The sequence below is a fragment of the Podarcis cretensis genome (assembly GCF_951804945.1).
Source record: "Podarcis cretensis genome assembly, chromosome: 1".
In the NCBI taxonomy this organism is placed as follows: Eukaryota; Metazoa; Chordata; class Lepidosauria; order Squamata; family Lacertidae; genus Podarcis; species Podarcis cretensis.
In genome coordinates this window covers 116,658,223-116,682,695 of record NC_137170.1, presented here as the reverse complement: position 1 = coordinate 116,682,695, position 24,473 = coordinate 116,658,223, and the positions used below count along the sequence as shown (strand labels likewise).

The 24,473-nt window shown below is 43.4% G+C and overlaps 1 protein-coding gene and 1 long non-coding RNA gene across 11 annotated transcripts in view; one reads left to right on the top strand and one right to left on the bottom strand.

Moving 5' to 3' along the window:
- LOC307220637 overlaps positions 1-1,765 on the top strand; it is a 165,391-nt gene extending 163,626 nt beyond the window's left edge. Inside the window, exon 3 of the long non-coding RNA XR_013841013.1 lies at positions 1,634-1,765. This is a non-coding gene — a long non-coding RNA (uncharacterized lncRNA). The remainder of the gene's footprint in view (positions 1-1,633) is intronic.
- ZNF385B (zinc finger protein 385B) overlaps positions 1-24,473 on the bottom strand; it is a 198,284-nt gene that overhangs the window by 72,695 nt on the left and 101,116 nt on the right. The window contains exon 1 of one of the 10 annotated variants that reach the window (XM_079979914.1): positions 21,906-22,166. The exons of 7 other annotated variants lie outside the window; for them this stretch is intronic. The gene's annotated coding sequence lies outside the window, so the exon portion shown is untranslated. Of the gene's footprint in view, positions 1-10,605; positions 10,742-12,351; positions 12,468-21,905; positions 22,167-24,473 lie in introns of those variants that run through there. 2 more of the 10 variants (XM_079979915.1, XM_079979916.1) reach the window with 2 other exon arrangements.

Below are 24,473 nucleotides of genomic sequence, written 5' to 3'. Positions count from 1 at the left end.
AGTACCTGGTCAACATGGCTTAACAAGGACTTGCTTAAAGCTGAGCCATCTCTGGCAGAGCTGCTGCCCCACCTTTTGTCTTTTGTGCAACTTACCTTGGTCCTTGTTGTTTGTGTTGTCATTCAGGCCTCATGTTTGCACTTATTTTTAGGCACTGAGATTACTAGCATTTTGAAAACTATATAGCATGAGACGTGGCTGACAAAGTGAATAATCACAAACTGTTGCTAATGTCCCTACCCGGCTGGCTGTGTTTCTACTTTATGAGGAATTTATCCTGACAGATAATGTGCAAAAAATACAATCCAACTTTCCTCCCCCATTGTTTACTGAATGCAAAACTTTCTTTAAAATCTTCTAAGTAAGTCGGTGCCTGTAGTTTGCATAAGCCCTGAGAAGCACGTTGACAGTTGTGCTTAATTATCTGTAAGTCAGGAGCTTATTCAAGTGTATTCATAAATACAAAAAAATACTGCTAAAGGCACTCTAACATGCAAATACCATCCTCTGTAAATCTGCATGTGGGGGGGGGGGGAGCAGGAAAAGAAAACTGGAGGAAAATGTCTAAAGCTTTAACAGCTAGCTCTGAGTAATTAACCATAAAGCCCAGTACAATATCCACATGTTATATTTAATTACATATCTTTCCTTCAATTGGATGTTACAGTTATTGTCAAATTGAAGTCTGTCAGTACACTCTGATGCTCATCAATTGTTTATCGCTCTGTATAATAGAATGTCATTGCACAGCCCCAACTAGAGGATATGCAGTGCTGCGTCACAATCCTGGAATTGAATGAAGTCAGAGCTGGTTAGAGGAACATAATAATAATAATAATAATAATAATAATAATAATAATAATAATTTATTATTTGTACCCCGCCCATCTGGCTGGGTTTCCCTAGCCACTCTGGGCGGCTTCCATAGAAACCAAAAATACACTAAAATATCAAGGATTAAAAACTTCCCTGAACAGGGCTGCCTTAAGATGTCTTCTGAATGTCAGGTAGTTATTAAAAGCGAAGGCAGGTAGCACAACAGCAGGGGCCATAGCATGGGACTGAGAAGGGAGCGACACTGAAAAGGGAGCAAGTTTGCTACACAAGAGTATCAAATTAACTTTAGTTGTGCAACCTGAATTTTGCTGGTATGGAAGCACGTGGGTGACGCTGTGGTCTAAACCACTGAGCCGCTTGGGCTTGCCGATCAGAAGGTCGGCAGTTTGAATCCCTGTGACGGGGTGAGCTCCCATTGCTCGGTCCCAGCTCCTGTCAACCTAGCCGTTCAAAAGCACCCCCAAAAGTGCAAGTAGATAAATAGGTACTGCTCCAGTGGGAAGGTAAACGGCGTTTCCATGAGCTGCGCTGATTTCGCCAGAAGCGGCTTAGTCATGCTGGCCACATGACCTGGGAAAACTGTCGGCGAACTAACGCCGGCTCCCTCGGTCTGTAAAGCGAGATGAGTGCTGCAACCCCAGAGTCATCTGCAACTGGACTTAACTGTCAGGGTTCCTTAACCTTTACCTTTTAAGCACCCTTACAATTTGCATTTGTAGGTACCCAGTGCTTTCTAACCTCAAGGGAGTTAGCATTTCCTGATGACTCATCACCACTTGAGCAAATAAAGGTAAAGGTAAAGGGACCCCTGACCATTAGGTCCAGTCGTGACCGACTCTGGGGTTGCGGCGCTCATCTCGCTTTATTGGCCGAGGGAGCCGGCGTACAGTTTCCGGGCCATGTGGCCAGCAGGACTAAGCCGCTTCTGGCGAACCAGAGCCGGAAATGCCGTTTACCTTCCTGCAGGAGTGTACCTATTTATCTACTTGCACTTTGACGTGCTTTTGAACTGCTAGGTTGGCAGGAGCTGGGACTGAGCAACGGGACAGCTGCCACTACAAACCATTTTTAAGGGCCATTGCTCTGCCAAGTAAGTAAAGGTAAAGGTAAAGGGACCCCAACCATTAGGTCCAGTCGTGGCCGACTCTGGGGTTGCGGCACTCATCTCGCTTTATTGGCCGAGGGAGCCGGCGTACAGTTTCCGGGTCATGTGGCCAGCAGGACTAAGCCGCTTCTGGCAAACCAGAGCAGCACACGGAAACGCCGTTTATCTTCCTGCAGGAGTGTACCTATTTATCTACTTGCACTTTGACGTGCTTTTGAACTGCTAGGTTGGCAGGAGCTGGGACTGAGCAACGGGAGCTCAGCCTGTTGCGGGGATTCGAACTGCTGACCTTCTGATCGGCAAGTCCTAGACTCTGTGGTTTAACCCACAGCGCCACCTGCGTCCCTTTCATACCTGGGGGTTATTCCCATTGAACTCAGCAGGAATGCACAGCAGGGTGGGGAACCTGTGGCCCTCCAGATGTGGATGGACTACTGTTCCTCTCATTCCCAGCCACTGGCCAAGCTGGCGAAGGCTGATGGAAAATAAGAGTCTGAAGGTTCCACTACTGATGTATAGGACTGTAGTATGTTTAACCATTTTTACCACTAAGAGCTTCACAGAGTTCTAGAGCTGTCTCCTAGCAACTTCACTGCAGTTGTAAAAATCCAAGCTAAACTACTAATTTTGTATTCAAGAACATACCAAAAAAATGTAACGAGCAAGGGTGAAAAATGCAGGAGGTGGGTGACAGCCACGGATTAAATAATCAAGAGTGTGTTCCTATGCATGCTTAGGATCATTAGAATAAATCACAGTGTTCAGTACTGCTTACTCTTGGGAGACATGTGCACAGATTTGCAGCCTTAGAATGAGACCAGTACTTGCAAAATATATTAACACCCCACCCTTTCTTTCTACTCTGAGGCCACTGTCAAGCAAGTGTTTGCTCCTCTCTCCCTAAACATTTCTGACAATACTAGCAGGTTAAAGATAACCAGAGGGGCCAGCTATATTCACTTCCATCAAGACCTATCACATCAAACACAGAATCCCGCCAACGTTTCCTCTAAAGGTCAGGGACATTTACACCAATGCCCAATCAAATTTGTATGCAAATTGGACTTAAGCTAGCAAGAACACCGACACAAGAAAGATGTAGCTGCCAATTTTCATTATAACTATGAATGTAACAGATGTTTACAATTTAATTAGCATTTTAATGATAAGGACAATTTAGTGTGTAAAATACAGACAGTTTCGAATTGTTAGTCAACCTTGGGCACGCAAATATTCATTTGCAAGATTTGCATTCCGTTTTCTATGAAGTTCAATACAGCTTACCAAACACAGTATTACAAGACAGCTTAATAAACACAACATTACAAAATTCCAACAGGCCAGACACACACTACCCCAAACTACAGAAAGCTGTAGTATTCTGTAGCAATGACTGATATATTGCTGACATTTTCCTATAAATTTAGGAATCTAAAGAGGACTGTGCACACACAAGAAGAACAGATTGAAAGATGGCAATGTGCCCTATTTTACAGAGGACGACACTGTGTTTGAAGGGCTCTCCAGTCCAAGCCCAGTTTCAAGATAAAGAACCATAAGCAGAGAGAACAGGGAACGGCTTTGAAGTCCCCACCCCAACTACTGACACCTGGGCAGCAGACTGAGCAGGCGTACAGATGACCTGGACAGTCTCCCCTGCCATGGTGTTTCTATTTAAATTATAACAATTATTTATAAATTTGCATTTGTACTTGTAAACTTGCACATGCAACTGTTATGGCAACCTGTGTCCTATTTTGTCCTTGTGATACATCAAAGGCCATTCCTGAGTTCAGGAATGGATTTTCACAGGGTACAGGGAGCTCCAGCAATGGGTGTTTGTAAAACCTCAGTCCAGGGAACGAACACCGCTGGAATCCTAACTATATTTCCATCAGTCATTCCCTCCCCACCACTTTAAAGCAATTTTTAAGCTTGCAAGTTATTTTATAGAAAGAAGATTGTTTACACGCACATTTCTCACTTTTTGTCTTACTTAGGCATCAAATTACCTGGATTGAAGAGTCTTTTAAGTTAAAACACGCCATGGATTTATTTTGCTGCATTAGTTTCCTCGCTGCTTATTTTCCTTCTTTTCCTATTTCAGCAAAGTCTACTCTTATGCCTCCTACAAACAAAATCCAAGGCAAAAGAACCAATAGGTTTTGCCAAAATGTTTGCCCAGAGCTCTGTATGCAATTCTGAAAGGCTGTAGAAGAAAAGCAGTGTTGCATGGGGGGGGGGGGGGAAAGCCACCCGCTTATCAACAGACCACTTGTGTGTCCGAATGACCCACTCACTCAAATGGATCAGCAATTCTCTTTACTCAAAGAGCTGTAAACGTGACTTGGTTGCGTCCATTTAAATAAAGGGAACAGTTACCTCTGTTATCGTAAGCCCTTTGTTCACATCAAGGCTCCTAAGCTCATAAGGTTGCATTGGATTTGGCACAGGCGTGCAATCATCAAAATGCTTGGAAGTTGTGTTCCAGTGAGTCCGACCATTTGCCAAGCTAGCTCAGTCCACTGCACTGGCCAGCAATGGGTTTCAGAGCTCAACCTGGGGAAGCCAAGGATTGAACCTGGCACCTGTTGCATGCAAAGTGCGCTCTGCCACTGAGCTATTGATGTGGTGTGATCCCAAATCAAGCCCGAGCAAGTTCAAAGCCCAATCTGTGCCCACCTCAGACTGAAACTATTATAATTCAAGCAGGGGTGCTCACATTTCCAGACCGCCCCCCCCCCACTTTAAATAATTGTTCTATCACAAAGGCTCTGCTCAGATATCACAGTAAACTGTGGTTTGTCACAATGGCAGTGAGGCCAGGCAAACCACAGCTAGGGATTCTGGCATTTGCCAGCCTCATGATCCCTAGTGACAACTGCCTCGTCTGCATGCATAAACAATTCATAGATTGATGTGTGCTCTGATTTGAATGGATTCAAATTCAGCTCAATGGAAGGAAGAGATTTCTGCATATGGGCATGCACAGAGATGTTACGATCCAAAACTGTATACATTTACTTGGGAATAAAATTATCCATTAAAATTATTGGGGACTTATTTCTAAGTATGTGTGAAAAGGGTTGTGGTCTTTGTGTATATGGAGCTATGCTATCCAACAGGAGGAGGAAGGGCCCAATTGGTGGTGGCACCCCAGCTGTGGATCCTACTTCCCTTGGTGTTCATTTTGGTGCCAGGTACAAACCTTTTTATTTTCCCATGCTTTTTAATATTCTGCATATTGTTTTTCATGAAGAGTTTTGTCTGATTTAATTTCTTCCAATTTTAAATTCTTATTTTATATTGTGGGCAATTTACTTTATTATAAGTTTAATTTTGCAAGCCACCCTGGGCATTCATTGAAAGTTGCCTTAGCAACCAACTAGCCAAACCAACTGAACTGAAAGGGGAAAGGTGTTGCAGATGGGAAAGATCTGAGCACCCATTAATTCTTCTGTACCCATGTGCTCAAAACTGGGCTATCTCGTAGACATTACATCAAACATCTGCTTGCTTTTAAAAGCTCTCACATTACAACACAGATCTAAAGGAAGAAAGGTGACCCTAACAGATTCTGGACTTCAATGCACAAAATGCATGAAATGCCATGGAAAATGATGCAAATGTATCAGAATGATTATAGTCATGTTTAAAATAGGAAGGTTTGTTTCCATTAAAAATCCTTTAACTTTGGTTTAAGGTCCTGAAATTACTTTCATAAGCTTCAATGAAATTAGTTTCACAAGCTTCAATTCAGTTAGTTCCATTACTTCACAAGATAAAAGGGTATCCTGATCCTTCAACTAACAGCACAAGGATAACTATGTGCGGGATTGGTTTTGACAACAGAAAGGCATTAGATTTTTTGGGTGCTGCAGGGGGAAGCAGTAAAAGTTCCCTCCCCACTTCTGCTGGCCAGAGCAGCCCCCTCAGGGAAGTTCCATTGCAGGGACGCTCCCAGCAGTGGTAGCAAAGTCAGGATCACTGCCAATTGCACGGCACTTTACAAAACATCATTACTGATTACAATGTAAAAACTAAATGCTTTATGAAGAGAATTACTTCTCACAACAAACTTTCCCACTGAAATAGTGGAGAACTTAAAAAGTGCTAAATTTTGGATAAACCAAGCATTGAAAAGCCTTCTTCAAACACTAAATCGCAGTCAAACTTCCATCTCTCATTCTGCAGTCTCTTGTTACAGCTGTCCTTAGAATTTATTTTTCCCCAAAGGAGAGGCACCTTGGAGTCAGAAGAAAACACTGCCCATAAAGTCTCCGGAATTCTTTCTCACTGTTTTCTATATGTTCCCAGAGTCGTTGTCCGGTTTGTTTCTGTTAATAGTGCAATTCTAGCCCCGTCTACCAAGAATAGCTCCTATTGAAATTAGTAGTGACCAGCAGGGTGCGAGTGCTCTCCCAGCTTCTGCTTACTGGTGGGGGGGTGGGACATGGCAGCTGGGAGCTCAACAGGTGTGGGCACAGTGGCAGACCCAATCAGACAATCATCTGCATCCACAATGTGCTGCCTTGGGCCTCCTCCTCTCTCTCCTGGTGAGTGGCAGTGAAGCACTGTGTTCCAAAGCCTGGGAAACAAAGCAATATTCCCCTTGTTGCCCCACTACTGCTCCAAAGTAAATGTGGTTAGGATTGCAGCCTTATTTTCTTTATGAGCAACACCTTGAATTTGGGGGAAATTCAGTTACAAGAACTTGGGAGAGAGGTGCGTGAAAAAAGCGATAACCCCCCTTCTCTTTTTTTTTTAAATCCTGCCATTTCAGAAGAAAATATCAGGTCACTAGACGGGCACTCAAGCAATGTACCCCCTATGAAGGTCTAGGTTTGGTTGCATTTCTTTAAGGTTATGGGCTCACCATACACTTTCATATTATTTTACTCACATTATTCTCTCCCTTTAAACCTCTCAAGTACCAGCACTGGAGAGTAAGCAGGAAATTAATGTTTTTGTTTTCCTTTAAAAAATAAAAAAACCCCCAAAAAACGCCCAAGCAAAACTTTAACAACATTGTTATGTCATAATTCAACATACAACCCCTATCCCCCTTTAAAGATCTACAGTACCGGGTAGACTTTACTAATTCTCTATCAAAATCTTGTAAGCCCTGTAAAACATGCTTATACCATAACTCAGATTATTACAGTGGTACCTCGGGTTACATATGCTTCAGGTTACAGACTCCGCTAACCCAGAAATAGTACCTCTGGTTAAGAACTTTGCTTCAGGATGAGAACAGAAATCGTACTCCGGCGGTGTGGCGGCAGCAGGAGGCCCCATTAGCTAAAGTGGTGCTTCAGGTTAAGAACAGTTTCAGGTTAATAACGGACCTTCGGAACGAATTAAGTTCTTAACCCGAGGTACCACTGTATTTTAAGGATGAGTATATAGGTATCGCTGTACCAAAGGAAGCATTTTTTCTTTTAAGCCAAATAAAGTTCATTTTTGTTTCCACCGTTGTCCTTCCATAGAGAATAGTACTGAATGAGTTTAAATACTGAACTGTTAAAAAAACCGAATCAATCAACATTTGAAGGGCCAAAGGTTTAGGAGAGCTGAAGAAGTACTCTTTACCACAATAATAATTGACTAATGACATCACTCTAGGTTATGCCTACCCCACTATGATTAGCCAGGTAGAGACAAACTATTTCTGGCTTGGCAGGTGTAGCAGCATCCTCTGCTTGGTACAAGCTGTAACTGCTAGGAAATCCAGTGTAGAATTTGCTGCTACAAGATGTGGAGATGGCCACTGACTTTAGAAAGGGTTAATTCATGTAGGGTTGATAGTATTTGTGATAGCTAAGTGAAGCTTCTGGGGTTAGTGGCAATGTACATATTGGGTACCAGTGGCTGGTGGTAGGAGCAGGCGAAGGGGGGGAGAGACAAACAATAGAGGAGGCAGTTATCGTTCTGCCAAACATGTAAGCTTTCTGGAAGCATTTGACTGGTTTATGGTGGAAGCAGGATGCTAAACTTGACCTAATCTAGTGATGCTAAACTAGGATGTTAAACGTGGCCTAATCTAGTGAGATCCAGCATGACCTTCCTTAAATTTTTAAAAGAAAATGAAGGCCATTTTCTCACTTTGACTTCTTTGTTCCTGTTTTACCCATTCCCAAACTCCCTCAACCTGACACCAGTTCCCCTCAGCGTTACTACATGACTGCTTGAAGAATTCAGTCAACAAAACCAAGCAACTTGCTTAAACAGTCTTCACACGCTTAATGTAGGCCCCCTCGCTTCACAATGTACCACACTACCAAATCCAAGGAACATAGGTTTAATTAATCTGTAGCCGAGATTATTAAGAGATGGCAACTTTTTTTTTGACACTGTGGCAAAAGTTTTCACAATAAAGCTGTCAATATTTTAAAGTGCCACAAAGCTTTTTTCCTTTTGTTGTTTCTTATGTTGCAACATATGGGACGCGGGTGGCGCTGTGGGTTAAACCACAGAGCCTAGGACTTGCCGATCAGAAGGTCGGCGGTTCGAATCCCCGCGAGAGGGTGAGCTCCCGTTGCTCGGTCCCTGCTCCTGCCAACCTAGCAGTTTGAAAGTAAGTCAAAGTGCAAGTAGATAAATAGGTACCACTCCGGCAGGAAGGTAAACGGTGTTTCCGTGCGCTGCTCTGGTTCGTCAGAAGAGGCTTAGTCATGTTGGCCACATGACCCGGAAGCTGTACGCCGGCTCCCTCGGCCAATAAAGCGAGATGAGCGCCGCAACCCCAGAGTCGGTCACAACTGGATCTAATGGTCAGGGGTCCCTTTACCTTTACCTTATGTGAAACATGGCCACCCACCCATAATTTATCATTTGAGTTCCTTGTAAACGGCAGCTTTTCAGTCAGAACATCAGTCTGAAAAAGACGATTCCATGCCTTTTCATAGACAAGAGGAAACATGACACTTATTATCACCTCAGAGTTCTGGATCACAACCACTCCTTGACTAATGAAGAGAGGGTTTTTTTTGTTTGGTTTTTTACCAATCCTCCTTGGGTCTATTTTGAAGTACATATAATCAGAAATCCAGAAACACACACCTCTCAATACTTTCTCAAACACTCTGTTCATCTTTCACTGATGCTACATATGTATGTATAAGAAGCTGACAAGGAAATTCTTGGCCAACATGAAGACTTATAAAAGCTAGCATTTCAAATGCAGCAAGAACTGTTATTTCATTGAATGTGGCTGTCAGTCACTTATTATTGTTTTGTGCAAGCAGATGCTAAAAGTATATTTCACATTTATTTCCTTACACGTATATGGCTTTCGTTTTGACATGGGCTGTTTTGACATCTGACACTGTTGCACTTACTTCCTTTTCAATATTTATAATCACAAGGAAAAGAAGCTCTTTCTAGCTCCAGCATGCTAATAATATAAATGTGTGCTTATTAGAATTGGCTCTTTGTCAAAGCTTAAGCAATTACATAAATTAAGAATCAGTCCTCACTATTTTTAGAAGATATATGATGGCTGCTGTACAAGTATAATTTACTCCTATAATGAAGTAGCATAGACACATTTGTTTCTTTGAAAATCTGATTTTGTAGACTTCTAAAGCAAACAAGCCAATTTATTCAACTAGGCAGGAAGCCCACACAGATTGCTCCCTGAAAATGCACAGTAAGGCCACACATATATCTGAAGTCATTAGCACCACTATTAACACCATTAACCTTGCAAGCAGAAAGTTCCAGGGGCAGTTGCAAGGACCTCCAGTTAAAGGATCTAGGCAGCAGGTCTGGATCTTCTGTCTAAAGTTGGGGAAAGCCAGCTGCTATCAGTTACCTAGCCATGAACCAATGGTCTAACTAAGGCAGCTTTGCATGTTCAGATCCCACTCCCCACTCCATATACTGAGTTCTGTATATCAAGATATACCAAGATATACAGAACAGGCACCATTCAGAGCTGCTACATGTTTTAGAAAGACAACCACAATTTGCCAGCACACCAGGAAGAAGAGTCAAGACATTCAAATATGGAAGAATAGGTTATATCTATTAAATATAACAACTTGAGGATCTGCAGAACAAATTAACTAGTCAGATTCAACCAATATAACCTAATCAACTTAAGTCCAGGCAGGTGTTCATTAACAGATGGGGGTAATTTTTACCCCTGTGGCCTGGGCAAGTTAGCACTGTGTGCATGCAGCAAGGCTTCCTAAGATTCCTTCCTCCCCACTGTGTGGACCTTGGGTATAAGAAGAAGAAGAAGAGTTTGGATTTGATATCCCGCCTTTCACTCCCTTTAAGGAGTCTCAAAGCGGCTAACATTCTCCTTTCCCTCCCCCCCCCCCACAACAAACACTCTGTGAGGTGAGTGAGGCTGAGAGACTTCAGAGAAGTGTGACTAGCCCAAGGTCACCCAGCAGCAGCATGTGGAGGAGTGGAGACGCGAACCCGGTTCCCCAGATTACGAGCCTACCGCTCTTAATCACTACACCACACTGGCTACAGTGGGCCCAATAGGCCCACTGTAGCCCCACTGGCCAACATTTGCCCCAATGTGTCCGTCAGGCCAAAGGGCACCTCCAGCACCCATAGGACATACCCGACAACAGTGACTCAGGGACACCCACAACCCAACCCTGACTCAGTTAAGTGTTCCATTCTTCCTGAAACCCTCTCACCTGCCCGGATTATGCACCAATTAGCCAAAGAGAAGAAACAGCACTGCAACAAACATCAGCCAGCAGTATGGAGTAGGCAAAAAGAGAAGACCCAGAGCCAATTAGGGTCTGCCCCTCCCAAAAAAAAATCCTACTCAGCCCATGGAAAACAAATGAGTAGCCTGTAGGTCCACACTGCAAAGAGTGTGTGCCGAATAAAGGAGGAAGGAGAGTGAGTGCCGAATAAAGGAGGAAGGGTGCCGGGCAGAGCAAGCTTAAATAGCCTGTCCCCACCTCTCCCCATCGGGTGAAATCGCTCCTAGGGAGATACCACCTCTCCTCTTCTTCCAGGGGAGGAGGGGTGCAGCAAATTCATCCCCTCCAAAATGGTGGGAACAATATTAACATATGCGGTAGATGTAGGCTTATCTGCAGGACCTGGTGCGCTTCCATTCTCCACAGCATTCTGGGTTCCAGTTACAGATAGGTAGCCGTGTTGGTCTGCCATAGTCAAAACAAAATAAAAAAAATCCTTCCAGTAGCACCTTAAAGACCAACTAAGTTAGTTCTTGGTATGAGCTTTCGTGTGCATGCACACATGTGTGTATCTGAAGAAGTGTGCATGCACACGAAAGCTCATACCAAGAACTAACTTAGTTGGTCTTTAAGGTGCTACTGGAAAGCATTCTGGGTTGTCAAACCCAGCTTGACACTTGCTTACGGATGGTCCCTTCTCCTTTTCTATTTTTTTGGTTTGTTTTTTCAAATTAAGGGTTAAGGTGTGTGCCTTTAACATCAGTGTGACACACAGAAAATTGGTAAGGAAAGCTCACCATATTTTGCATGCCTGTAAAAAATGGAGGTGAGAAGTTTTGCCAGCGCAGATTCCATTGTGTCTGCCTATTGCTGAAGGGCAAATGAGCAGGCACTGTAAAATGTTGGCAATCTAAAGGTTAACTCCATCCACCTTGCCTTAATCAACATGCGTTTAAAACTGATATGCGAAAAATGAAAGTAAAATTTCCAGTACTTAATGGACTTCTTCAGTAGACAGACAAGACTCTCTGTCTGGCTTCAGGTATCTACTTTTTGAAACAGATTAAGCATATGACACCATATGGATGAAAGCATGTTTAATCGTTACTCTGGCAAATGAATAATCAAGGCACCATCAATAACCTCTCCTCTCCCTACAACCCAGCATGACAAAAAAGTGCATATACATGCCTCACCTTATCTTACCAGCCTCCAAATTTCCCACACGAAACCAAGAGCCTCCATGCTGAGAGCCAATCCAGGATTTTCAAGTGCTTCTCAAATTCAGAAGAGGCTCTACAAACAAAGGAGGGCACTACATATTTTTAACAAGCTGCTAGGTGGTGGTAGAGTGGCAGATGACAGCAACCCGAGCAGAACTAAATTATATTGTGTTAATATAATTTAAGAGCTTTCCTTTCAACTGAATCGAAGAACTTTGGAGACAAGAATCAAGAAATGCTTCGGTTAGACTGTTCAGATTCTGCCTTCCTCTCCTACAGCTATTGCCACTTCTGAAGCACAGTCGACTCCCATGCTATTGCATCAGGTATTATTTACCTACCTGTATCTGTTTGCTGACTGGTATTCGGAAAACTACAGCTGTATCCCAGTCCCCGGGTGTTTCCCTCCCCATCGCCCAAATTATTTCCTTTGACACATCATTGCAATGTTCTAAAATGGCAAAAAAGTGCTATAATCTGTGTGCTATAGAGACCCTTTAATGCTTACCTTGGTTATAAGGTTATAGCCCATGACAGCATTTAGGCACTAGATGTGAAAGTACATATCTAGACATAAATAATTCCTTCATTTCACCACGGTGCTTTTGTGATGTTTGGTGCTAAGAGACAGCAGGCAAGCGATAAGCCTGAACAAATCCTGCTCCCTGACACCGCTGCTTAGCTCTAATTACAGTTGAGGAGAAGGTTTGCAACTTGATTCCAGAAAGAGGACAGCCTACTTGATGACATCACCAGACCAAATATAACCTAAAAGCCAGACACTGTAAGATTTCTTTATGTTTTGTTTCTTCACACAGGTGCAAGCTGCTGGAAATTCCCCTTCATGTTTTGTTTTGTTTGTTTGTTTTATTAAAAAAATCACTTAACAACTTCTAGAACAATCCATTGAAATCGCAGCTCTGCAAAAGATGGTGTCATTTCATTGCATTGTTCTAAAGAGTTGTTGGTAAAGCCGTAACTATATACAGTGGTGCCCCGCAAGACGAATGCCTCGCAAGACGAAAAACTCGCTAGACGAAAGAGTTTTCCGTTTTTTGAGGTGCTTCGCAAGACGAATTTCCCTATGGGCTTGCTTCGCAAGACGCAACGTCTTGCGAGTTCTTGCGAGTTTGTTTCCTTTTTCTTAAAGCCGCTAAGCCGTTAATAGCCGCTAAGCCGCTAATAGCCGTGCTTCGCAAGACGAAAAAACTGCAAGACGAAGAGACTCGCGGAACGGATTAATTTCATCTTGCGAGGCACCACTGTAAGCAGCAGCAGCAAGTCAAGGCAATGGCATTTGGCAACTCATGTTTGTGCAAGAATATTTTTGATTTTCTGGTGGGGAGTGTGTGTGGATGAACTTGCTCTAGTGGCTCTGGTATGTGGGATCTGCTTGGCAGCAACCAGAGGGAGGGCCTTTGGGGCTGTGGCATCTTTTCCTTGAAATAACCTCCCTTCTAAATTAAGGCTGGTGCTGACAACGATGGCATACTAACATCTGTTAAAATGTTTTCTCTTTGTCCTTTGCGACATTGTCATGCTAGTTGACAGTAACATGCTTGTTTTGGACTACTGTTGGCTTGCTATTTTGTTCTGCAAGTAAGACTTAATGCTATTTTAATGTACCTTGTGATGTTTACATGAAAGGTAGCATGGAAACAGATCGGTTAAATAAATAAGAATATAGTATGTAGATACGGAATAGGGAAAAGAGTTTTCAAGAATCCTTCAACAGTGCACCTAAGTTTACTCCATAACTGCACAGGGCACATGCTCAAGAAGCATTAAGCATAGTTGTAAACTTGTGAAGAGCTCATTAGAGTCTTGCTGTCTATAAATTTACCGGGGAGATCAGGTGCTAAGTAGGATGAAGATTAATGGGCAATATAACCAGACAAGAAACCCAAACGACCCCTTTGTTTTTGTTTCCTAAAGTACTCATGACTGAAAGGTCTGGGAGACTTTTACAACTACATTATACTGAGAAACATACTCAGGGAGATGCATTATGGGGCTTCAGGGAGAGCTGAAATGACTTAGTTGCTTGTTTGTTTGTGTGTTGAACAGTTTTCTGTTTTTAGCTGATGCAACTATATTTGCATTAATGAATGAGAGCTTCTTTTTGACTTGGTGGATGCGGCTTAATCTCTGATGCTGCTTTCCTCGTCATTTTTCTGCCCTCACTAAACCTCAGTCTCACTTGCACTCAGTGCCATTCCGAATGGCTGTGCGTATGTTTGCCACATTGCCATAATGATATATCTGATGCAATGACATAGCGAACACTTGTAAACAAAACCGCATGAATTGCCACAACCAAGCAGTGAAAGCTACAGTCAGCAAAGATGAAGGAGGAGAAACTATGATTCTGGGTGAGTGAGGTCCCTAACAAGGAGGATTGGAAATTAAAAAATGATAGAATATGCAGAGTTAGCAGGTTTAACTAGTAAAACAAGAGAACAAGAGGATCAAGTATATAAAGAGGAATGGAAAAACTTTGTGGAGTTATCTGGAAAATAATTGTAAACACGTGAAAACATTAGCAGGATTAAGGTAAATTCAACAGTATAATATAAAATAAAGGAATAATAAAGGGGAGAGAGAACTAAATGCATATATATGCAGGAATGGAGAGAAAATCAAAGGAACCAGGGAAGGGGAAGAATGGAAGTCGTAAACGATTACATCATTATAAAGTAAGAAGTGTATGAATGATTTCAATGTGAATGTGGTTCTTGAAATTGTAAGAATGCAAATAAAATTTTAAAAAGAAAATATTATTCTGAGAAGAAGCACCAGCCAGGGGACCAAGAGGCCACCAAATAGGATGAAAACAACATGAATATTCAGTGAGGCAAGGGAGGCGGTATATTTATAAATGTCAGTGCTTCTGACAGGCCTATAGCATACCTCTCCCCTGAAAAAAAAACAAAACCCCAAAGATATGGCAGGGGGAGAGACCAACATTAACATAAACACAGTTAAAATGCTGCTGATTTGGGCACACAACATATTATGCGCTAATCTGGATGCTATATAATATGGGAATCCTTACTTCAATGAGGCAGTAACTACGCATTACCAGGGATGCATGAATGTTACTAAAAACAACTTTGTGTTTCACCCTCATTTATCCCTGATAATGTGTTGTTACAACAGGCCATGTGATATGACACAATGTCATGGTCTTCATGGTTCTGAGTTTCCTCAGCCCACAAGTGGCAGCCCGTTAATTTGGGAACGTAATGACATCATAGGTAAAGGTAAAGGGACCCCTGACCATTAGGTCCAATTGTGACTGACTCCGGGGTTGCGGTGCTCATCTCGCTTTATTGGCCGAGGGAGCCAGCATACAGTCATGTGGCCAGAATGACTAAGCCACTTCTGGCGAACCAGAGCAGCGCACAGAAACGCCGTTCACCTTCCCGCTGGAGCGGTACCTATTTATCTACTTGCATTTTGACATGCTTTCAAACTGCTAGGTTGGCAGGAGCAGGGACTGAGCAATGGGAGCTCACCCCGTCGCGGGGATTCGAACCGCTGACCTTCTGATCAGCAAGTCCTAGGCTCAGTGGTTTAACCCACAGAGCCACCCGCATCCCAATGACATCATATGATACAGATTATTTTATTATGCATTATTTGGGAAAGGGAGGAGGAGGAGGAGGAGATGCAGACCTCTTATTTTCAGTAGCAGCTCCAGCCTGACTCACACCCAATGAGGATGAAAGTGAAGAAACTTTCCTGCAAGGTGAAATTTGACTGCTCCCCCCCCTTTTTTTAAAGGAAACGGTATCCTGAAAGTAAAACAGCCCTCGCCTGGTGCCCTCCAGTGGTTTTGGGGTAATGCTGATGGCTGCTGTAGGGTGAAACATCTGGAGCAGGGGTCTGCAACCCGCGGCTCCGGAGCCGCATGTGGCTCTTTTACACCTTTGCCACGGCTCCGAGGCGGATACTAGCGAGGGGAGGAGGCGCATTGTGCGCCCCGACACTCCCCACTGTGGCGGGCGCTGTAGTGGCTGTGACGTCGCATGGGGGCGGTGTGTGCGTTAGTCACACACTGTCCCGATGTCACCTTCCCGCCCGCTGTCAGATCGGAGGGCAGTGGCGTGCATGCTTTAAATGTCGCAATGGTTTTGCGGCTCCCAGTTGTTTTTTCTTCGGAAACGGGTCCAAGTGGCTCTTTTTGTCTTAAAGGTTGCAGACCCCTGATCTGGAGGAACCAGGTTAGCAGAAGCTGAAGGAAAATGTGCTTGTTGTAGTAATTACAGCTACCTTGGTTTTCATTCTGCAACTAGCCCATTAAAATACGCTTAGCCAACAGTTGTCTGTTGATGAATTGTGACAAATAAATATTCCACGTGAAATATTGATAACATCGTAGCACGAAGCTAATGGGACTGACAATACCCAGTGGATCAATATGCCTTTCGTTTACTAGGAAGATAGCCAACAAAATAAATGTTAACAGCTTTTATTTATGAACATTTTAAAACCTAGATTATGGGCACTTTAAATTTATGTAATACCACTGCAGTAGATTTTAATTTTAAAAGCTTTTAGCTGCTGTAACACCCCCTCGTTTCATTGCTGAAGTAGGCATTCTTTATTGTGTGACTTATTAAAGAGTCAATAGCACAAAGCAATATTTAATGATACCTTTATGATTTGACTCCTCATGTAGACAACAAAGCAGCAACACAGACTCTATGGGAAATATCATGGGAGTGCCACTAAACACTTTAAATTAAAAGGGGAGCTTATTTTGTCCAAGTTCACCGTCATAATCTGCCACTGATTAATAATTGAAGTATCTCCCAGTAATGGAAGACTGATAGGCAAAAATATTTCAGCAGTGCATTCATTTTGACCATGAATAGTTTTTAATATCCATTTCTGAGAATGATACGAATAGAAATTTGAGGAACATTGACAAAAGGGTTGTAATCCTAGCCCAGTTATACAGTGGCAAGTTCTGTCCATTCTAAAGCGGGGGTTTATGCACAAACATTTCCATGCAGATTGGAGTCACAGTTTAGATTGATTTTTATTTTTATCACCACTGTGTGGTAGAGTCGGGACAAGTTTACCATTTCTAGATTTTTATTTTTATTTAATATCGGCACATGGTTTTCAAACATGAGCTTCATGAAATGCTATTAGACTGCATCAAACACTGTCACAAAACAAATGTGGAGCACTGTATACTTGCTCAGGGATATCGACCAGTGTTACAAACTGAGATTGTGAAAGGGTGAAAAGGCTTGACTCTTAGAAAGTGTCATCATAAATATGCAGGTAAACCTATAAATAGGTATCTACAGATTAAGGGTTACTTCAAACACCACGGTCGGGGCAAGTGTTGGGAGCAGGTCCGACATAACTCACAAGGTGTCAGTGAAGTTAATTCTTTATTCACAGACACTAAACAACTCAGGCCTAGTGAGCAAAGCAACTCTTCCCAGTAGATCTTGCCCCAATGAGGGGCAAGTCTCCTCCATCCAAGCCATGGGTAGGCAAACTAAGGCCCGGGGTCCGGATCCGGCCCAACTGCCTTCTAAATCCAGCCTGCGGATGGTCCGGGAATCAGCGTGTTTTCACATGAATAGAATGTGTGCTTTTATTTAAAATGCATCTCTGGGTTATTTGTGGGGCATAGGAATTCGTTCATATCCCCCCCCCCCAAATATAGTCCGCCCCCCACAAGGTCTGAGGGACGGTGGACTGGCCCCCTGCTGAAAAAGTTTGCTGACCCCTGATGGAAGGAATCTGAGACTGTGACGCCTTGTCTGGCTTTGCTCTGCCCTCTTCATACCTTTTGTGGTTCTGTGAAACCAGGGGTAGGGGTAGTCTGCCTCTTCTCTGCCTCTTGACTCCCCTCCCCTCCAGCTCCTGCTTCTACCTCTGATTCCGGACTTCCCTCTGCCAGACTTTTCCTGCTCACTAAATCCTGTTACCTCTTCAGCTTCTGACACCTCCTCCTCTCAGTCTGTTCCCTAATCTCCCCCTGACCACCTACCATTAATCCCCTGGCTCTGAGCCTTCTTCCCTCAGGGGTTCCCCAGCTGGTGCCTCCCACCACCCCTCTGCATCCAGCCAGTCCATGACACTCTTTTATTTAACTTCTAGACTTTGACATAGAAAAACCACGCGTTAGATATGTGTAGATAGTCACAACCAATTTCCCACTTTAATTGGTGTTGGCTGAGATGAAATAGATGTGCTTGCAATCATCACACAATATAATCAATATGTGGATTTAACTTTTGTTTTCTTGCACAAATACACTTCTCACATAGACAATGCCTAACTCCATTTCTCAAGACTGTGAACAAAATTCAGTTTACTTGGATCTATCTAGCCTTGGGACAGATCAAATACTACCCAAATATCACTATGTACATGTCACAGACTTGGCAAACACGAACTGCTTCCTCATACAGTATTAGGGTTGCCATATTTCAAAAACTGAAAATCCAGACACAAAAGTTGTTTCTCTTCTTTCTTCCTTTTTGACCAAAGTTGTTGAACTTTTTTGGTTTTGTATGGTCTGCCATTCATCCAGATTTTCCCGGACATGTCAGCGATTTCTGCCCAGATGCTGTTAATGAGGGCCGATGAAGGGAAATTGCAGGTGTATGGCAACCCTATACAGAACCCTATACATTATTATTATTATTATTATTATTATTATTATTATTATTATTGGTACCAAACATCTAATTACAAGAAACTAACGATAAGGAAATAAATGAAAGAAAGATAAGATGTCTAGCATGTTGAATGTTATGACTGAAGAGGGAAGGCTAAAATATGCATACCCTGAGTAAGTGATCATGAACTGAGGATATGATGATAAAATCAATAAAGAGGTTTGCTTCCTTCCCAAGATTATAAAGAAGGAAGATAAAGAAAGGAACTGAGAATAATGGAATACAATTTAAAAGGAGATTTATAATCAAGCTGTATGAGAAAAAAATGGTGGAGAATTTGATTAATATTTCCATTATAATAGCAGTGGGGTGTCATCATATGCTCTATGGAGTCAAATACCCTGTAGAATTACTTAGCATGCTTTCATATAGCTTGAGTGAAGCAGCAAATCAACAAAGGGAAAATCCACAGATTACTTCAACTGAACCAGTACAATTTCACTCCTTTCCATTTATGTTTACTTGGATACAAGGGGGGTGGGGGCGGACCTGCGGAAACATACAGTACACAATAATTGCTTTTAACTTAATTTAATTCCATGGGTTTTATTCAAACTAGAGCTCTTTAAATCCAAGTACATTATCTTGTTTGTGAAACACAGTATTTAAAGATGTGTTTCAAAAGATTTCAGCGTCATTTTCAGTTGTAAGTTAAATATGAAAAAGATAAAAATGATAGGGATAAATTAATAAGGCATTTGTCCTCCAAGCTATACCTGCTGGAATTATATGTTCTCCAGAACTATTTAAGGTGGCACTGTGCTGTAACTGGTCCTTCAGTTTTGTGAAACGTTTATTTTTCTGTGGGAAAGACTTCTGTTTTTCTGCCTCACTGTCAGGACATTTGAAAACATCTTTAGAACATTAGTGGATGTGGGGCGGAATGAGGGAATTGTCAATTTTCCTTCCCTGTTTCTTGTTTTTCCAATCTTAAATCCAGTTCTCCACATTTCCATGGCAAGATGCATTTAAAAAAAAAAGTCATGGAAATTTGCCAGCATTTTAGTGTGAATTTGTATAATGTATAAGCTTATATGTGGTGTTGCTTAATATATGCAAATTTTACAAAACAATTCCCCCAAAACAATGCATTTTTGCATGTTATTTCACTAATAGATGCATTTTTGTGGACTCTTCACCTGAGTATATGCATTATTGTACATGTTACTTAGTTGGAGAATGGCACTGCATAATTCAGAGAGGTGTGAATTTTGAAGGACAGCTGTGTTTCAGTTCACACCTTGTTTCCGAAAGTACAAATTAGGTGAACTCACATCTAAATGGGAATGGAATCAAATTTTTCCCCCATTCCTAGTGTGGGGCTTTGAGTTAACTTTATCATCACTGTGAGGTGGTATGTATGTTTTGTTTTCTTTCCAGTAAACATTTCACAGCAATTTGCAGTCTTACCAGCTGCTCCCACTTTCTGATCTGAAAGAACCTTTCTGGGAAGGAGTTACCTTGTGATATTTTCCTCTGGACATTATTCAAAGTACTAGCATGCAGGAAGGTTTCAGAGTGCATGATTTGCAGAATGAAAGGGCAAGCACAAGGTGCCCCTTGCCACATCAACAATCCTGTACCCCACCCAGAGGAATTTCACCACACGTTTCTCCGCCCTCTGATAATTTTTGAACCAACTTCTTTTTTTCAAGACAGAGAATGGTTGAAAATGTTTTTTTTTTTTTTTTCGGAAAAGAGGATTTTGTGGGGTGGGGGCACAGCACTAAATAAAGGTGCAGGGGCTTTGTCGTCTTTAGCATCTGGCCCCTCGACCTGTAAGAGTGCTCTGAAGTTACAAAATAGGAGGTACAGTGGTATACAGTGGTACCTTGGTTTGCATACGTCTTGGTTTGCATACATTTTGGATTACAAACACATCAAACCCAAAGGTACGTGTCCCGGTTTGCAACCTTTTTTCAGATTACAACCCATTTTGGGGGGGATTATGAACAATATTTTTGGGGAGGCCCCATTGGTGAAGCATGCCTTGGGTTACAACCTGTTTTGGTTTACAAACGGACCTCCGGAACAGATTATGGTTGTAAACCAAGGTAGCACTATATCGGGGATGTTATGCATAGCTTTCCTCTGGTCTTAGCCACACCTAATAGGAAGCAATTTTTCTTGTTTTGCTTCTAAATACATGTGCTAAGGATTCTGGCCTTGTGAAGTAACTGTAAAAGAATTACTGATGTGGATAAAGTTTAATTTCTTGCTGCAGTGGATCACAAAATGACTTTTAAAATGCAATCAAAGGAATAGTTTTATAAAGTTTTCTCGCTGGAGAAAACAGACTCTTCCATGCTCTAATCACTGCTTGCGCATATGCATATGTGTGTATACGTACATACATACATACATACATAGTTCCACAGAGAACTGATGTTGTATTTTACATATGGGTGGTTGGTTGGGTGCAGGGAGGTAAGGCAACCCACACATACATGCAATGGTATCATCCACACTCCCTTTTGCCGAATCACTATATTTAACTAAACCACAGAGCCTAGGGCTTGCTGATCAGAAGGTTGGCGGTTTGAATCCCTGCGACGGAGCAAGCTCCCGTTTTTCGGTCCCAGCTCCTGCCCACCTAGCCATTCAAAAGCACATCAAAGTGCAAGTAGATAAATAGGTACCGCTCCAGCAGGAAGGTAAACGGTGTTTCCGTGTGCTGCTCTGGTTCGCCAAAAGCAACTTAGTCATGCTGGCCACATGACCCAGAAGTTGTCTGCGGACAAGCGCTGGCTCCCTCGGTCTACAGAGCGAGATGAGCACACAACCCCAGAGTCATCCGCGACTGAACCTAACGGTCAGGGACACCTTTACCTTTATGTAAAATAAACATTGCGTAAGAGACTGGATTGACAGTATTAATTAACACTGCCCCCTCCCATTCCATGGACAATATTTAATACAGTGGTACCTTGGGATGCGACCGGGATCCATTCCGGAGCCCCGTTCGCATCCTGAAGCGAACGTAACCCGTGTCCACAAGTCTGCACACGCGCAGGTCACGTTTCAGGGCTTCTGTGCATGCGTGTGACGTCATTTTGACGGTCTGCGCATGCGCACGGCAAAACCCAGAAGTAATGCGCTCCGTTACTTCTGGGTCGCCGCGAAGCGCAACCTGAATTTGCCTAACCTGAAGCGTATTCATCCTGAGGTATGACTGTAGTTAGTTTGATGAAACAATTGCGGCAAACTCAGAGGCTGTCACAATTTAAAGCCATCTGCTATAACTATTTCCCCTGGACTATGCAAAACATCTTGAAGCCATTCACAAGCAACAACTGGAAAACAAACGCGAACACCACACTTAGATAAAATAGTGAAAGAACAGGCTCACCACTGGCACCATTTTTCAGCACTTCAAGTATTTGCTAAGGTGTTTTAAGTCATCCCAGATGGAATCAGACAATATGAAACACAATGCACCAACTGCCGGAGACACCTTTAGTTTAGAGACGTCTTGAAAATCTCCACCACTGCATTCATCCAAAAGACAAAGATGAATACAATACAGAAGCAGCCAGAAGTAAGGTCAAAGGCACAGGTAGTGTGGGTTTGGGTGCACCGTCCATGTGTAGGGCTGTAGTGGAAAAATTACTCTTGGAGGGCGAGACTTTCCTAAATAATATCCACTCTCCATCACATGAACTGAAATGAGTAACATGCCTCACATATTACGTCAGGGTCAGCTGGAGACTGCATGGCAGACAGATGCACTGGGCTTGAAATGACTACATAGATGCAGAGGCTTGCTTTAAAAAACCATGTGTGTGTGTCCAAGGAGAGCCATGAAGCAGAAACTTAACCATGCTTACTCAGGGCCAGTCAGATGGGTGTGATATAAATAGTAAAATTATTATTATGGAACAGGATGTCTCTATTTGCATCAGAGAAATGTTGAAGGTTATGCCTCCCTCCCTCTCCCAGTAACCATCCCTTGTTTTTTCTCTTTCTTAGAAGAAATAGCTTCCATTGCATGTGTGCGAAGCACTGTAAATGCACCATCTCCTGATGTACAAAGAGCTGGCTGTGGAGGTAGGGGGCGTGTTCATTGGGAAAAAGGCACAAGAGGTGAATACCTCTCAATACCATCATCCTAGTCCAAAATGGAAAACCCCATGGCTGCGTTTTGCATTGCCTTGTGTAGTTTGGCCCTAACAGAAAGACTCTAGGAAATTTAGCTATTATGTAGATGACTGCTCTATTATGTGTGCTTTCGAGTTTCAGGGAAAGCTCTTTTCAAGAAAAGAATCACATATAATGCTGCTGTCCAATGCTAATGGATTAGCACTATGAATCCCCCCCCCCCAAGTTCCATTCATTGCTGGCAGTTTTGCCTAGTGCTTTCGTACAGGCTGAAGTGCACAGAGCAAAGATAAATGTGGGCATCTTGGCATTAAGGTGAGTTGCAGATGGATTTGTTTTTTAAAATAAAATAAAAATGTCACCCTTTTAAGGTACCCATTTCTCGTGGCCATATGTATTGCATATATGTATTGCATATATGAGGGACGCAGGTGGCGCTGTGGGTTAAAACCTCAGGGCCTAGGACTTGACGATCGAAAGGTCGGCGGTTCGAATCCCTGCGGCGGGGTGCGCTCCCACTGCTCAGTCCCAGCACCTGCCAACCTAGCAGTTCGAAAGCACCTCCGGGTGCAAGTAGATAAATAGGGACCGCTTACCAGCGGGAAGGTAAACGGCGTTTCCATGTGCGGCTCTGGCTCGCCAGAGCAGCGATGTCACGCTGGCCACGTGACCCGGAAGTGTCTCCGGACAGCGCTGGCCCCTGGCCTCTTAAGTGAGATGGGCGCACAACCCCAGAGTCTGTCAAGACTGGCCCGTACGGGCAGGGGTACCTTTACCTTTTATTGCATATATGAATGATCAGATATGTTTAATGATATCTAGTCTCACTGTTCAAGACCTGGATGTACTTACCCTAAAGAGGAATGCAACATTTGCAGCAAGTGCTTTTCAATTTTTTCCATTACGGAAGTTAAGCAGCATTTTCTTGCGAAACCAAAAAAACACACTGTCAGGGGCTCAGGAGCAGAGGCACAGGGAAGAGAGGAGATGGAGAGCGAAGGGGAAGAATCCGAGGGGAGCGTAGGAGAAGAGGACAGTGGACCGAGGGATTCCATGAGCCTCTCCAGCGAATCGGAAGATTCACAGAAGGGGGCGCCAGTGGCCAGGGGTAGGGGGTTCCCAAGGGGAACGCCCCAGGAGCAAGGGGGCAGCAGGGACTCCCAGAGCAGTAGTTGGAAATCAGGACCAGCTTCCCCACCAGAGCAGAGTGGGGGGGAAGAGTCCCAAGGATCGGGGCCAGTGCATTCCCCACCAGGGAGAGAAGATAAGGCAGGGCTGACCACACCTCCATCGGAGAGTCAGACAATGGAGGGGAGGTCAGATCCGGCCAGTATCCCGGAAGAGGGAAGCAGTGACAGAAGTAGTGTAACGGTCAGGAGGAAGGTCACTGGGTTGGCGCGAGAGGCAAGTTCAAATGTACAGGAGTGCGGGACAGCAGAGAATGAGGATTGGGAACCGGGTCCTAAAGCCCGCCGGAGGCAGGGGGAGGAGTTAAGCGACTCAGCGTCAGAAGAGTCCAGAAAGGGGGATGCCCCAGCGGGCAGGAGGACCCAGAGGAGGAGAAAGCAGCGTAAAAGGTGGAGCAGGGCTAGGATCTTAAACTGGTGTCAGAGGGGAGGAGATTCAGACGGGACTTTGCCGGTCTAGGGTTTAAGACGTAGAGCTGCGCGCTGCGGCTTTGAAATGGAAACTGAACCTCAATAAAGACTTTTGTACATAACGACAGCCTCGCGTTGGTCCTCTGTAAGCTGGGACCTAGGGGCAGCTCTGACACACACCATCATGTGCAATTTATGTAATGAAGACGATTGCATCTGCC